The 15,120-nt window shown below is 33.4% G+C and overlaps 1 pseudogene; it reads left to right on the top strand.

The window, feature by feature from the left end:
• Window positions 1–270: 270 nt before the first annotated feature.
• On the top strand, window positions 271–4,960 carry LOC150036446 (uncharacterized; annotated as a pseudogene).
• The last annotated feature ends 10,160 nt before the right edge of the window (window positions 4,961–15,120 follow it).

The following is a 15,120-nucleotide window of genomic DNA, read 5'->3' as shown; positions in this document are numbered from 1 at the left end:
TTTCCCTTGTTATTGTTTTTTTTTTTTTTTTTTTTTTTGTAGATTAAGTTGCATATTTTACAATCATGGATAAGTCATGGATGAAAATGAATAGAATGTCAGCTGAGTATGGTTTAGGGGTCGAGATGTTTATTAAAAATGGTCTACAACATTCAAATATACCGAATGTCATGAGTTGTCCATATTTGAAGTGTGTGAATGCAAAGACTCTAGATGTGAACAAAATAAGAGACCACTCATTTTTAATGGTATAGATCAAAGTTATCAGATATGGATTTTCATAGTGAATCATTACTGAGTAAGAGAAATAGTGAAAATGTGTCTACTAGTGAAAGAGACAAAGTTTATGAGGATGATGTTGATGTTGATAACACAATTGGAATGTTTGAGGCTGCATACAATAACTATTTTAGTGAAAAATCCAAAAATTTTGAAGAATTATTAGATGATGCGAAGAAACTATTATACCAAAATTGTAAAACTTTTTCCAATATATCTACATTGGTAAAGTTATATAATTTAAAAGCTAAATTTGGATGGAGCGATAAGAGTTTCACTGAGTTGTTGGAATTAATTCATGACATATTACCTAGTCCTAATGAAATTCCAACTTCTACTTATGAAGCAAAAAAGATGTTGAGTACTCTTGGAATGAAGTATGAGAAGATTCATGCATGTAGAAATGATTGTTGCTTGTTTAGAAAAGAACTCTCTAATGTAAATGTATGCCCCATTTGTGGTACATCAAGATGGAAGCTTCAAAAAAATTTAAACGAAAGGGCTAAGAATATCCTAGCAAAAGTCATGTGGTATTTCCCCCCAGTTCTAAGATTTAAAAGAATGTTTCGAAGTAAAGAACCAACAAGTTTATTGACATGGTATGCTGAAAAAAAAACGAAACAGGTGGTTTATTAAAACATCCGAAAGATGCCCTATCGTGGAAAAAATAGACAATTTATGGCCAGAGTTTGGGTCAGAACCTAGAAATCTTCGTCTTGCTCTTTCGACAAATGGGGTAAATCCACATGGAGATCTTAGTAGTAGATATAGTTGTTGGCCAATGATGTTAGTGACGTACAATCTACCTCCATGGTTGTGCATGAAGCGAAAATTTTTTATGTTGACTGCACTAATTTCTGGTCCTAAACAACTGGGAAATGACATAGATGTTTATTTAGCTACGTTAGTAGATGACTTGAAAAAACTTTGGAAAGATGGGGTAGAATGTTACGATGCATATGAAGAACAACATTTCATGCTTAAAGCCATTTTATTATGGACCATTAATGATTTTTCTGCGTATAGTAACTTGTGTGGTTGTACGGTTAAAGGATATCATGCATGTCCAATTTGTGGAGAGAATATTTCATCCACTTATTTACCAAAAGGGAAAAGGATGGCATATTTCAGGCATCGCAAGTTTCTACCCCGCCATCATCCATATAAGAAACAAAAGAAAGCTTTTAATGGCGCACAAGAATTAGAATTTGGTCTAGAACCATTGAGTGGGGAAGAAATTCTTGTAGAAACTATTAAGTATCAATATTCATTTGGTAAGAAAAGTATCAAAGAAAAGAACAATGGACATAGCACTTCAACTTATTGAAAGAAAAAATCTATTCTTTTCGAGTTAGAATACTGGAAGTATCTTGACGTGCGACATTGTTTAGATGTGATGTACATTGAAAAGAATGTATGTGCAAATCTTATTGGTACATTGCTTGATATTCCTGGTAAAATGAAGGATGGAATAAAGACTCGATTAGATTTGATGGAATTGAACATTTGATCAGAGTTAGCCCTTCAAGTAGGAGAGAAAAAAGTCTTTTTACCTCCCGCATGTTATACATTAACACAAGCTGAGAAATTGAGCTTTTGTAAGGTACTATTAGAAATTAAAGTACCTGAAGGCTATTCATCGAACATTCAAAGTTTAGTGTCGCTCACAGATTTGAAACTTTACGGACTTAAGTCGCATGACCATCACGTTCTTATGCAACAATTATTATCGATAGCCATTCTTGATATTTTACCCAAACATGTAAGACTTGCAATTACTCGCCTATGCTTCTTCTTTAATGCTATATGTTGCAAGGCGATCGATTCATCTCAGTTAAAGGGTATGTAAGAGGATATCGTTGTCACTCTATGCCTCTTAGAGAAGTATTTTCCTCCATCATTCTTCACAATAATGGTACACCTTGTAGTGCATCTCGTAAGAGAAGTTGAGTTTTGTGGACCTGTTTATTTGAGGTAGATGTATCCTTTTGAACGATACATGAAAGTGTTGAAAACTTATGTACGAAATAGAAATTGACTAGAAGGATGTGTTGGAGAAAGTTATATTGTTGAAGAGACTACAGAGTTTTGTTCTGAATTCGTATCTGGTGTTAATTCTATTGGGCTAAACTCAACAACAAAGAAAGCGAATTCAATATTGATAGAGCATTGTCAGCTACTTCTTTTATCAGATCGAGTAAGGATGAGTTGGATCAAGCTCATCTTTATGTCATTCAAAATGTAAATGATGTGCTTCCTTACTTGATTATTCAATAATCTACTAACTTTGTCATTTATAATAGGCAATATATGGATATTTTGTCTAAGCTCAATTCTGGTAAAAATAAAAGTAGAAAGTGGCTTCAAGAAAAGCATAATCATACATTCAGTCGGTGGTTGTCCACACGGGTAATCTCTAGAGACCTACTATTTGATGTATAATTAAATGTTAACTACTAAAATATTATGAAATATATCGTAGGTTGCACTAGCTCTCAAAGTACCCAAAAATTCCATATCGCCTTCTTTGAGATGGATAGCTAATGGATCTTGTCCAATTGTGGCAAAATATTCTGGTTATGTGGTCAATGGTTACTACTATCACACAAAGAATCGCGATGATGTTAGAAGGGTTCAAAATAGTAGAGTTAGTGTAATGGCTACCACAATGCAAGTCTCTAGTACTAAAGATAAGAGGCCCGTCATGTCAGATATGACCTTTTATGGTGTAATACAAGAAATATGGGAGCTTGACTATCATGGATTATCATTTATTTTATTCAAATGTAATTGGGTTGAGAATAGAACTGGAGTCAAAACAGACGAGTTTAGGTTTACTATTGTGGACCTCAATCGTATTGGACATAAATCAGACCCATTTATTTTAGCCTCTCAAGCAAAACAAGTGTTCTATGTAAAAGACCCTGCAAATTCGGGTTGGTCAATTGTTTTAACATCTCCACAACGAACAATTGAGGATGATTTTTATGAAGATGAAATAGGAGATATGCTACAAGAGTGTGGTTATGGAGGTATGCAAAGAATATCCAATGTTGATACATCTACTGAGATTGATGATACAACATGAACATACATTAGACATGATTGTGAGGGTAGATGGGTTGATAAATAATGTATTAAACATGGTATGTCATTTACTATGGTGATATGTATTTAAATATTATGATATATGTTTTTTGTGTGAGTAAAACATAAAAAACTTTTATTCTAATATGTTGATACATCTCGGAAGGGCTATGCAAATCTTGCCCAAGAATTAGTGAGTTATTCGACTTAAATTAAATCTTTTATTCTAATATGTTTATGCTAATTAAATATGTATGTTCATGTAGAACTATCAAATGACCCTTCTTATCGGGCGACATTATGGAAAGAAGCAAGAAAAGGAAAGAATAATGAATACTTTGATGAAGTTACTCGAGAATGTGCCAATCGGATTGTAAGTATATGTTATGCAAAGTTTAAGATGGCGTATATATAATGTGTGAAACTTGTGATGATATAGATATTGTGTGAAAATTGTAATATGTTTTACAGGATAAATTGGCTGAAGTTCATGAAGGTGAAGATGTTCTCACTGAAGCATTAAGTACAGAAGAACATTGGGGACGTGTTAGAGGAATGGATGATTTTGTTTCCCATTCTCAATATTTCAAATTAGTAAAACCAAAGTCCTCTATGTGTCAAGAAATTGAAGGAGGCTCTAGTAAAAAAAATGTTCGACATTGTAAAGTGTCAAGAGAAAGAACTCACAGCAGACAATCTCATCAGTCCAAATCATCTGTTGGAAGTGTTGCACTAAGTGCATCTGAAGAAAAAGATACTGAGAAGATGTCTAAAGAAGATTTGGAGGTAATTTATTTGTTGTGACTTTTAAATTTTAATCATATTGTACGTGCTTAACCATGCATGATATAAGTTCTTTTAAATTTGTTAGGGGGGGACACCATGCCACTTGGCTGTAGGAACTATAGATAATATTGTTGCAATAGCCACAACATTTGATGATGACGTGTGATGCTTAATTGTTAAAGTTCTGATTGACATTTTCATTGGAGAAGATTTGCCTATACCAATTCCTGTGAAGGGTAAAATAGAGTTCTTAAAGCAAGTAATGGGCAACTTCGTAAAATGGCCTCGTGAACTTGTAGTTATGGTTGACGATAAAAAAGTATGTCTCTTTTTCAGTATATGAGTTTGGTTATTTATTATTTTTCCAACTTTGAATTTTTGTAACTTTGGTTATGGTAGGACCATTCACCAATTAAGAGCTTCAACCAGTCCTCCAAATATACTAACGCCAATGGTACTATCAAACTATTGAACGAACATGCCATGTATAACATGAACGATGTAGACATGATCCGTATCACTTTGGACAAGCATATATTTGGAAGATACAAATTTATTTATTTAGGCCGCGATGATCTAATCCAATATTGCAATATGGTTGAAATAGGCTACATGTGTATTTTGACGTACATTGCGTAAGTATTACTCATCTAGATTCACTCATGTATACTTTGTTTCATGTTTATAAATAATAACTTTTACTTTGTTTAGGTATCTTTGGGATGAATGTGGTTGTGATATTACGAAGAAGTTTTTTGTAATTGAACAAGCAAGAATATCGCCACACGTGAAGTCTCAAGATATCTGATCCAGAAATTTAGCCAATAAACTTGAATTGGCTAATTTAGACCAATTAGTCCTCATTCCATATAAGACAGGGTAAGTAGATATAAGTTCTTAAGTTATTTTTAATTTACATTATACACGTACTAATATTTCAAAATTGTTGCTTATTATAGTTATTGTTGGGCCTGGTTTTGTGAACTAATGAAACTTTTAGCCCAAATGATGAAATAATGTAAGGTCTTTTTCTAATACAAACTGAGAGCCCAGTTCTTTTGCCTCAAAAACTTTGGTTTGTAGAAAACTTGGCAATTATGAGCCCATGATTTTCTAGCTGATGTCTTACACGCGGTCTATCCCACTGCTTTTTGTTTGATGGAAAAATTGAAAGAATGACTTTCTTTCTGATGGGTGTTTAATGCAAAAACAATTTTTCTTTCTCTCTTTTGCTCTCTGATTCTCTCGTTCTCTGCCTTCTGTATTCTTTTACTTTCTTCTAACCCTAATGCTTTCTTGTTTGATCTGTACGACTGCTTTGAGTATACAATGGAGGAGTCTTGCAAGCGGGTAGACGATGGCAGAAGGAAAAGGTAAACGAACATGCAATCGTGTAGACGATTGCAGAAAGAAAAGGTAAACGATCAGTCGAACTACTAGACGATATGAAGAAAATGGTAAACGGTCGTGTAATCTTGTAGATGATGAGAAGAAAGGGAAGAAATGCTCAGAGATGTACGTGGTTCGACTATTAAAGCTTACGTCCACGGGAAGGAGAGAGTTTTATTGAAGCTAAGTCATATACTCTTTTTCTTTTACATATCTTTCAAGTTCTTCTTGAAGCTATGTATGTTGTTGTATCTAAAATTTGTAAATGATGAGTATTTATACTAAATTCTGATACAAGTAGTTACAATAACTAACTATAAAGATTAAAGAAATGTAAAATAGCTTCTTGAAGTTGAATGTATGAGCTTATAATCTTCAAATCCCCACCTTAAGCTCAACATGCAACCTCTTTTCCTTCTGGATTTAACATGTCTTCACCCTTTTTCAGGAAGCAGAAACCCAATCTAACCAAGACAATTAGGAAGCTTGAGTTTACTCATAGGTTTAGTAAGCATGTCGGCTACGTTCTCGGTGGTATGAACTTTTAGCACCTCGACTTCTCCTTTCTCTATTCTGTCTCTGACAAAGTGATACTTGATATCTATATGTTTGGTCCTTGAATGATACTGAGGGTTTTTGGAAAGGTGAATGGCACTTTGGCTATCACAATAGAGTTTTACTACTGTTTGATTAATACGAAAGTCTTTCATCAATCCTTTTCACCACAGTGCTTCCTTTGTTGCTTCTGATAAAGCCATGTACTCTACTTTTGTGGTTGACAATGTTGTGATTGACTGTAAATTTGCTTTCCAACACAACAAGTTAGGACCAAATAAGAATAGATAACCTGTTAGAGATCTCCTTTTGTCTTGGTCACCCGCAAAATCTGAATCAACATATCCATATAGCTCTAAATTTGATTCATTAGTACTTTGATATGTTAATTTCGACTGTTTAGACCAAATTAGATATCTTAAAATCCATTTTGTTGCTTCCCAATATCGTTTTCCAGGGTTAGACATGTATCTACTGACTAAACTAGTGCTGTATGATAAGTCTAGTCTATTAGATATCATTAAGTACATTAGACTCCCTATAGCTTGATTATATGGAATTGATTGCATTTGAGTCAAATGTTCTATGTTTGTTTCTTTTGGTGATTCTCAGAGGAAAGTTTAAAGTGTGTAGCAATAGGTATGGTGACTGGTTTTGCATTTGTCATATTGAATCTATTTATTACCTTTTCATAGTAGCTTAGTTGACTTATGGTTAGGGTTGAGGAAATTCTGTTCCTTTGAATTTATATTCCAATGATCTTTCTAGACTGACCCAAGTCTTTCATGTCAAATTCTTTCTTTAGGAGATTTTTGATAGAAGTTAAATCCTCCTTAGATTTTCCTATTAGTAACATATCATCAACATAGAGTAATAAGTAGACTTTGTCTATATATGTAGTAGATTTAATGTAAGAACAAATATCATAGGAACTTCTTTGAAATCCTATACTCTCTATGTAGTCATTAAACCTTCTGTATCAACATCTAGGGGATTGTTTTAGACCATATATTGACTTATTTAGGAGACAGTACAGGTCTTCCTTATCTTTTTCCTCAAACCCTTTAGGTTGTACCATATAGATAACCTCATCTAAGTTTCCATGTACAAAGGCAGTTTTAACATCTAGTTGATCTAGTTCTAGATTATACTGAGCAACTAGAGATAAAAGTATCCTAATAGAGATTTGTTTTACTACTGGTGAAAAGATTTCAGTATAGTCTATTCTTTTTCTCTGAATAAATCCTTTAGCCACTAACCTTGCCTTGTACTTAGGCTTTTCTTCTTTGGTAGAACCTTCCTCTAGTTTATATATCCATTTAGAGGCTATAGGTTTACAACCTTTAGGAAGAGGAGCTAGGGTCCAGGTATTATTGACAGTGAGTGACTCCATCTCTTTACACATAGCTTGAATCCAAGACCTAGCATTAGGGTAGTTCACTACCTCTTCAAAAGTGGTTGGTTCTTGGTCATTAGAAGCTATTGTGGCATTTAGAACTAGGTTCATATAGTTATTTTCAGTATACCTAGCTGGAGGAACTATCACTCTTCTTTGTCTATCCCCAGCCAAGGAATACTGACTTAAATTAAGTACAACTTCAGTATTCCCAGTGAACAAATTTGAGGCATCCTCTTCTTCTTCCAATTCTATAGGAGGGTTTTGGTTAGTGGAAGAAACTTTAGGTGACTCCACATCAATCTTAGTAGTATTAGGGCTATTAGAAACTTCATAGGATGTCTTTTCTTTTTGCATAAACATTTCTTTTTCTCTGAAAGTGACATCTCTGCTTATAATAAACCTCTTTTCAATAGGATTCCACATTTTAAATCTTTTTACTCCCTCAGAAAACCCTACAAATATACACTTTACTGCCCTAGATTTTAATTTCTCCTTATTTTGATGAATATAACCAACACATCCAAATACCCTTAGGTTTTCTAGGTTAGGTGGACGTGTGATCCATTTTTCTTCAGGAGTCAAAAAATTTAGGGAGGAATGTGGACACCTGTTTAAGGTGTACACTGTGTAGCTTGCAGCCTCTGCCCAGTAATTTTCGCTTAGTATTGCATCTGATAGGAGACATCTAACTCTTTCCATGACTGTTCTATTTAGTCTTTCAGCTACGCCATTTTGTCGAGGAGTGAATCTAACTGTTCTATGCCTAGTAATTCCTGTTTCTTTACAGAATTTGTTAAACTCTTCACTACAAAATTCCAGTCCATTGTTAGTTCTTAGGTATTTAATTTCTTTCGAAGTTTGTTTCTCTATCATGAGTTTCCATTCCTTAAACCTATCAAACATTTGGTCTTTAGTTTTAAGGAAGTAAACCCAACTTTTCCTAGAGAAGTCATCAATAAAAGAAACTAAATACTTTGAGCCACTTAGGCTAGGTGTAGGAGATGGACCCCATAGGTCAAAGTGTATATCGTCTAGGATAGCTTTTGTGGTATGTTATGCTTTAGTGAAACTTTGCCTTGTGGCTTTCCCTAAAACATAGTGTTCACAAAAGGTAGATATTTTAAGAGACCTTTAGGGAGAATTCCTTGATTAGATAGGACTTCTAGGCCTTTAGCACTTATGTGAGATAACCTTTTGTGCCATACATTAGCCTCTATGATCTCATTTGTGGTGGCAACATAAGCCCCTGTCATCATTTCAACACCTTTGACCACAAATAAGTCATTTATCTTTTCCCCAACTAATATTACTTTAGAGTCCTTTAGCACCTCTAGTGTTCCTCATTTACCCCTGTATTCACACCTTATAGCATCCAACATACTTAAGGAGATTATATTTCTCTTAAGTAGAGGAACATATCTCACATTCCTATGAAGTTTAATGGTTCCATCCTTAAGTTTCATGGAAACAGAGCCAATGCCTTCTATTTTACAACCTTGGTTGTTTCCCATATAAACCATTTCTCCTTCTATTTCCTTAAAGGTGTTAAACCAAGGTATTATTGAGGTCATATGGTAGGTGCATCCGGAATCTAGAACCCAATCATGTTTTCCTAGAGGGTTTACATGATTAGATTTATCTAAAGTTGAAGCTAAAGCATCTGAGTAGATGAAGGAACCTTCTACAGCAGATGCTTCGGGCCGTTTGCCTTTTGAATCCTTCTCTTTTTCTTTGTTCTTTCTCTTTAAGATAAAACAGTCTTTAATTAGATGTCCCTTTTTCTTACAGTACTTACATTTTATTTTCTGTTTGATTTATTTTCTCCTGAGTTATGAGGTTTTCTGTCTTTAGAATGGTTTTGCCTGAAGTTTCCTTTTACAAATAGACTTTCACCACTAGGTTTATCCTTTTTATCAATCTGTAGCTCAAGCTCTCTAGTTCTTAGGGCTGAGATTATGGTGTATGTGCTTATACCATCCCTTCCATACTTTAGAGCATTCTTAATTTCTTTATACGGTTCAAGCAAAGAGTTTAAAAGCACATAGGCCTCATTTTCATCACCAATTTTTTCTCCTAGAGTTTTAAATTCAGTAACTATCTTTTTGAACTCATCTAAGTTATCAGTTAGTGTTTTAGATGAATCCATTTTAAATGTGAAGAATTTCTTCCTAAGATACATTTTGCTAGGAAGGTCTTTAGTAGCATACAACTCTTCTAGCTTAGTCCATATTTTATATGCAGTTTCTTGATCTAAAATTTGTCTATGAACACTGTCACTAAGATTAAGAACCAATGTACCGTAGGCTGCCAGCTCCCAATCTTCCTTTTCTTGAGCTGTCACAGTGGCAGGGAGTGTTGATGGGTCAAGGAGGGCTTTGTGGGCTTTCTGCTGGCTGAGTATCGCCTTGATCTTAGCCTTCCACAGTCCGAAGTCTTCTTTACCATCAAATTTCTCCACCTCGAACCTTGTTACTGACATTTTGGATAAAAAACTTGTGTCTAAATTCTCCAAGAATTGAGATCTTGAATGTCTATTTCTCTGATACTACTTTGTTGGGCCTGCTTCTGTGAATTAATGAAACTTTTAGCCCAAATGATGAAATAATGTGAGGCCTTTTTCTGATACAAACTGAGAGCCCAATTTTTTTGCCCCAAAAACTTTGGTTGGTAGAAAACTTGGCTATTATGAGCCCACGATTTTCTACCTGATGCCTTACATGTGGTCTATCCCACTGCTCTTTGTCTGATGGAAAAATTGAAAGAATGACTTTCTTTCTGATGGGTGTTTAATGCAAAAATAATTTTTTTCTCTCTCTTGCTTTCTGATTCTCTCGTTCTCCGCCTTCTGTATTCTTTTACTTTCTTCTAACCCTAATGCTTTCTTGTTTGATCTGTGCGACTGCTTTGAGTATATGATGGAGGAGTCTTGCAATCGGGTAGATGATGGCAGAAGGAAAAGGTATACGAACATGTAATCGTGTAGACGGTTGCAGAAAAGAAAGGTAAACGATTAGTTGATCTACTAGACGATATGAAGAAATGGTAAACGATCGTGCAATCTTGTAGACGATGAGAAAAAAGGGAAGAAATGCTCAGAGATGTACGTGGTTCAGCTATTAAAGCCTACGTCCATGGGAAGGAGAGAGTTTTATTGAAGCTAAGTCACAACCTCTTTTTCTTTTACAGATCTTTCAAGTTCTTCTTGAAGCTATGTATGTTGTTGTATCTAAAATTTGTAAATGATGAGTATTTATACTAATTTCTGATACAAGTAGTTACAATAACTAACTGTAAAGATTAAAGAAATGTGAAATAGCTTCTTGAATGTTGAATGTATGAGTTTATAATCTTCAGTTATCATTGGATATTGATTGTAATCAATCTACAAGAAAATTATGTTTATGTTTTGGACTCTCTTCGAAGTAAGGTTCAAGAGGATTTTCATGTAGTTATAAATATGTAAGTGTAATTAAACTTTCTTAGCTCTTAATTGAAGTATTTATGTTTAACTAATGTTTTTAAACTATTTAGTGGATTGAAAACATGGAAAGCCGAGCACGATCTCCAACGCCATCGGTCTTCTCCAAAATGGAAACCTGTAAAGGTAAATTTGCATTCATTGTTTAACAATTTATGTTCATTCGACTTCTTTATAATAATTTCACAATTGTTTTCAACTTCTTTATATGCAGTGCCCTCTTCAATTAGATTCTGTAGGTTGCGAGTACTATGTGCAAAAGTATATACACGAAATAGTGCATAATCCTACTACTCCCATTACTAGTCTCGTACGTAAATTATTTATTTTTTTATATAGTACTAGCTTTAATTTAATAAATGGACGTAAACTTATGTTGAATTTATCTTTTTTTTTTTTCTTTTTGTAGTTCAATACGAAAGATGCATATACGCAAGGAGAGATGAACGTAATTCGAACCCAATGGGCAAGTTTTGTTGGCCGATTTGTGTAAGGATGAAATTCTTTTTTTTTTTTTTTTGGTCTCAATAGAATGTAAATGCTAGCTTAGAATGAATGTAAATTTATCTAACCATGATCTTTGTGAATGGAATTAATACTAATTGATATTTGTGAATGAGAGAAATGATGGCTTGGTATAAGTATTTTTTGAAAGTCTGGTTCTGTTATTGTGATTCTTGTTTGTGTATAAATTCATAGGTAGAAGACATGATATGTTTATTATTGGAAGATTTATGTATAATATATTTTTTGTGTTCATGGGGTATTCGGTGTTAAGTATTCATGGAATTAGTACTAATTGATATTTGTGAATGAGAGAAGTGATGACTTTGGTGTAAGCTGTATTCTATGAAAGTCTGGTTCTGGTATTGTTATGCAAATGTTGGTGGACAAATTCATAGGTGGAAAACAAATATTGATGAGTATATGTAATGGATTGGAAATATTCATTCTTGTTTGTGGATAAATTCATAGGTAGAAGACAAATATTGATGGGCTCACCATGCAAATTTTTTTATACTTTTTAATATAAAACAATGACGGACAATTCCTGACACAACACGAGACATATAATGTCATTTTTAACTTATTGACCAAAAAAAAGGATAGATTTGGGCTTCAATGTCGATTAAGAATTTAAAAAAAAAAAAAAAACACAGGCTTTCATGTCGGTTGGAAATTTCACTGAAGACCTTTAATGTCAGTTGCAACCGACATTGAAGACCTTTAATGTCGGTTGTCAACTGACAATAAAGCCCTTTAATGTCGGTTTAAAACTGACATTATCGCCCGAATTTCTTCTAGTTATAATTTAGATTATAGATCATATCTATAATTAATTATTATATATATGTTGGGTTGTATGTCCTAAAACTCGCACTTTTTAATGTTAAACATTTTCTATATCAATAAAGATGTTATTGATATTTATTCAATAAAACTGTTGTTGAATATGTAAATTGCACTTGTAAAGACTAAATCCAATAAACTAAAGATCTATGGCTATTATATGAATGCTTGAACTTTATGTGGCTACATAAAGATGGATCAAGTTCGAGTAAATAGCTAAAATGGTTTATAGTATATGAATAAGGTTGGGTGCCTTATTCTGGTAACACTATTGGCTGCGGCCCACTCTTTAGTTGTTAGAATTTATGTAAAGTACTACAAACGAAGTGATCCTAATTCGTTCATGTAGTGACATGAGGAGCAAGGGCGTCCTATGCAATGAGTTTGCAAAATACTATTGAGCTATAGTGGTGTGTCTCGATAGTTAACGAATATCGATTAATTTGGTTTAAAGAGTTCAACCAATTAATCTCAAATCATTGGAGCTCATGATCTGTAAGTCCATAAAGTCCCTCTACTAGCTCGTAAATCTTGTATTAATATATTGAGTGAATTTGAAGTGTTCAAATTTAATTTGGGAATTAAATTTGAAGTGTTCAAATTTTAATTGTTTAATTTCAAATTAGGGTTTGAATAATTATATTCGATATAATTAACGTTTAATTTATTGAAATTAAACATGATTGGAGAGTTTAATAATGGTGATTTTAATATTAATTACATGACTAGTATTCATGTATGAATTAGGTGTTTGATTAATTTAATATTTGATATTAAATTATTATTTAATTAATTAAATTTGTTTAATTAATTAAAATAAAATTACTTTTCAATTTTATATTTAATTTCTAGAAATTGAATTTTTAATTTGATTAATTTTTTAAATTAAATCAATTAAAAAATTGAAAATCAATTTTGATAGTGGAAATTTCCAAGTTTTTTTGAATGTTTGGTGGATTCAACACAAATCCAACACCTACCCCACTTCCATGTGCTATTTGAAGTGTCGATGAGCAGATTCTTAATGGAGCTTAGTGCTTGCATATATGAGATACATAAAAGCTTCATTTTTTCATGAAAGATTGAGGATCAATGCTGAATTTGGGAAATTTTGTAGAATTTTATCTTCACTCTGAAATCCCTCTCTAAACCCTCATCTTCTCTTGCTCAATTCCCATCAATTTTGAGTTTCACCACTTAAATCTAAGTGGGAGAATAGTAGAAAATATCTCGGTGGTCTACTGTTGATTTGAAAGCCCAATTCGTAGAGAGGAGCAAGGATCAAGGAGATTTCTTCAAAGGTATAAGTTCATGAAACCCTTTTCTACGAAATTGTGTTAATGCATGCTTTTAAAACTCAAATTAAATGTAATTAGGATGTTTATTGATTATGATTGCTTCCGCTGCATGCTTTTATATTCCATCAATTGGTATTAGAGCATGATTTGAGCACTCAGTTAATGTTAATTTGAGTTTGGTAGGTGAATTTATATGGATGCATGTTAGGTTGTTTGATATGGTTGAAATTCGACTTTGGCATTAGATTTATCTTTGATTATGAAATTTAATTTGTAATTGGCGCTTAATTGATGAGCTTATATGTGTGCTATAGATTCTATAATTTTATTGGAGTCAATAGAGTTAAAATTAGGCTGTAATCGAAGATCGAAGCAAGCATGGTCAGCTGTAGAAATTGGAAGCTCAGTTATTGCCCTCACAGCGTCGCGATGTTGTTCGTAAAGCATCACAATGCTGTTCATCAGGGAGCCTGAGGTTTTGCAACGCTGGAATGCAACATTGTGACATTGTTCATCCCAGCCCAGAAAGGTGTACATTCGTGAGTCGGTTCATGCAGGTGAAGTTGGTTCGACCGATTTTGCTAGTTTCTGGTTCGGTTTAGCCTTATTTAGAGCCTTGGAGAACCAGTTCGGACGGGTTAGATCCGGGTCGGATCGGGTTGAGTGGTCCAGATTCAAGTTGAATCAGTTTTTGAATTATATTTGTAATAATTAGTTATTTCTTGCTTGCTTAGGATGCCAAAGTTGAACCAAATTAGTGGTGTTTAAATATTTATGCATGTGATGTACGTTATATTTAAATTGAAATATGTATGTGCATAATGTATGCCATGTAGATTTAAAATCCCATCATAGTAAGCATGTTACATGCATTGAAAATATATATAAAGTGTTATCATATATAGTATGCATGTTTAGGGTTTCTATAGTTTAATATAAGTGTTATATTAAAATGTAATGACTTTGATGTATGTTATGGATGCAAAGCATGTGTATTTTTATAGGTTGTTATAAAATTGGATTAGACATTACAATCCATAACAAAGATAAATTGCATGCTCAAGTAGGTTAACCATTTGTTTTAATAGTTAAAATAGGTCGTTATCTTATAAAACTACAGTTACAAACTCAACTGGTATATAATCCTGACTAAGGCTGGGGGTACTTAAGTTGACGGTCTATGGAACACCTCCTATCTAGGGATTATGGCCAAATAATTGAGCGTTGTTAATCGATTTTATGAGTATGCATGAGTAGTGAGGTGTTAAAATTGGTTTATCATCTAGACATCGTAGGTTAAATTCCAATTATAAACGTTATACTTGGATAAACCAATAGACTTAGGTTGTTTGTTTAGCTGAAATAAACCTAAGTAAAAGTATAGCCAAACAAGTAGAACACTTTAGTGGGATATAATTAACATATGTGTTAGAAGACTTCAGTGGGAGATGAATAACATATATGATATGTAGAACACTTCAATGGGAGATTAATAACTA

This window comes from Benincasa hispida, chromosome 4 (assembly GCF_027475165.1).
Source record: "Benincasa hispida cultivar pf3 chromosome 4, pf3_genome.v1.1, whole genome shotgun sequence".
Taxonomy (NCBI): domain Eukaryota; kingdom Viridiplantae; phylum Streptophyta; class Magnoliopsida; order Cucurbitales; family Cucurbitaceae; genus Benincasa; species Benincasa hispida.
Note: the sequence above shows the minus strand (reverse complement) of the source record. Positions and strands in the feature narration are given on the sequence as shown.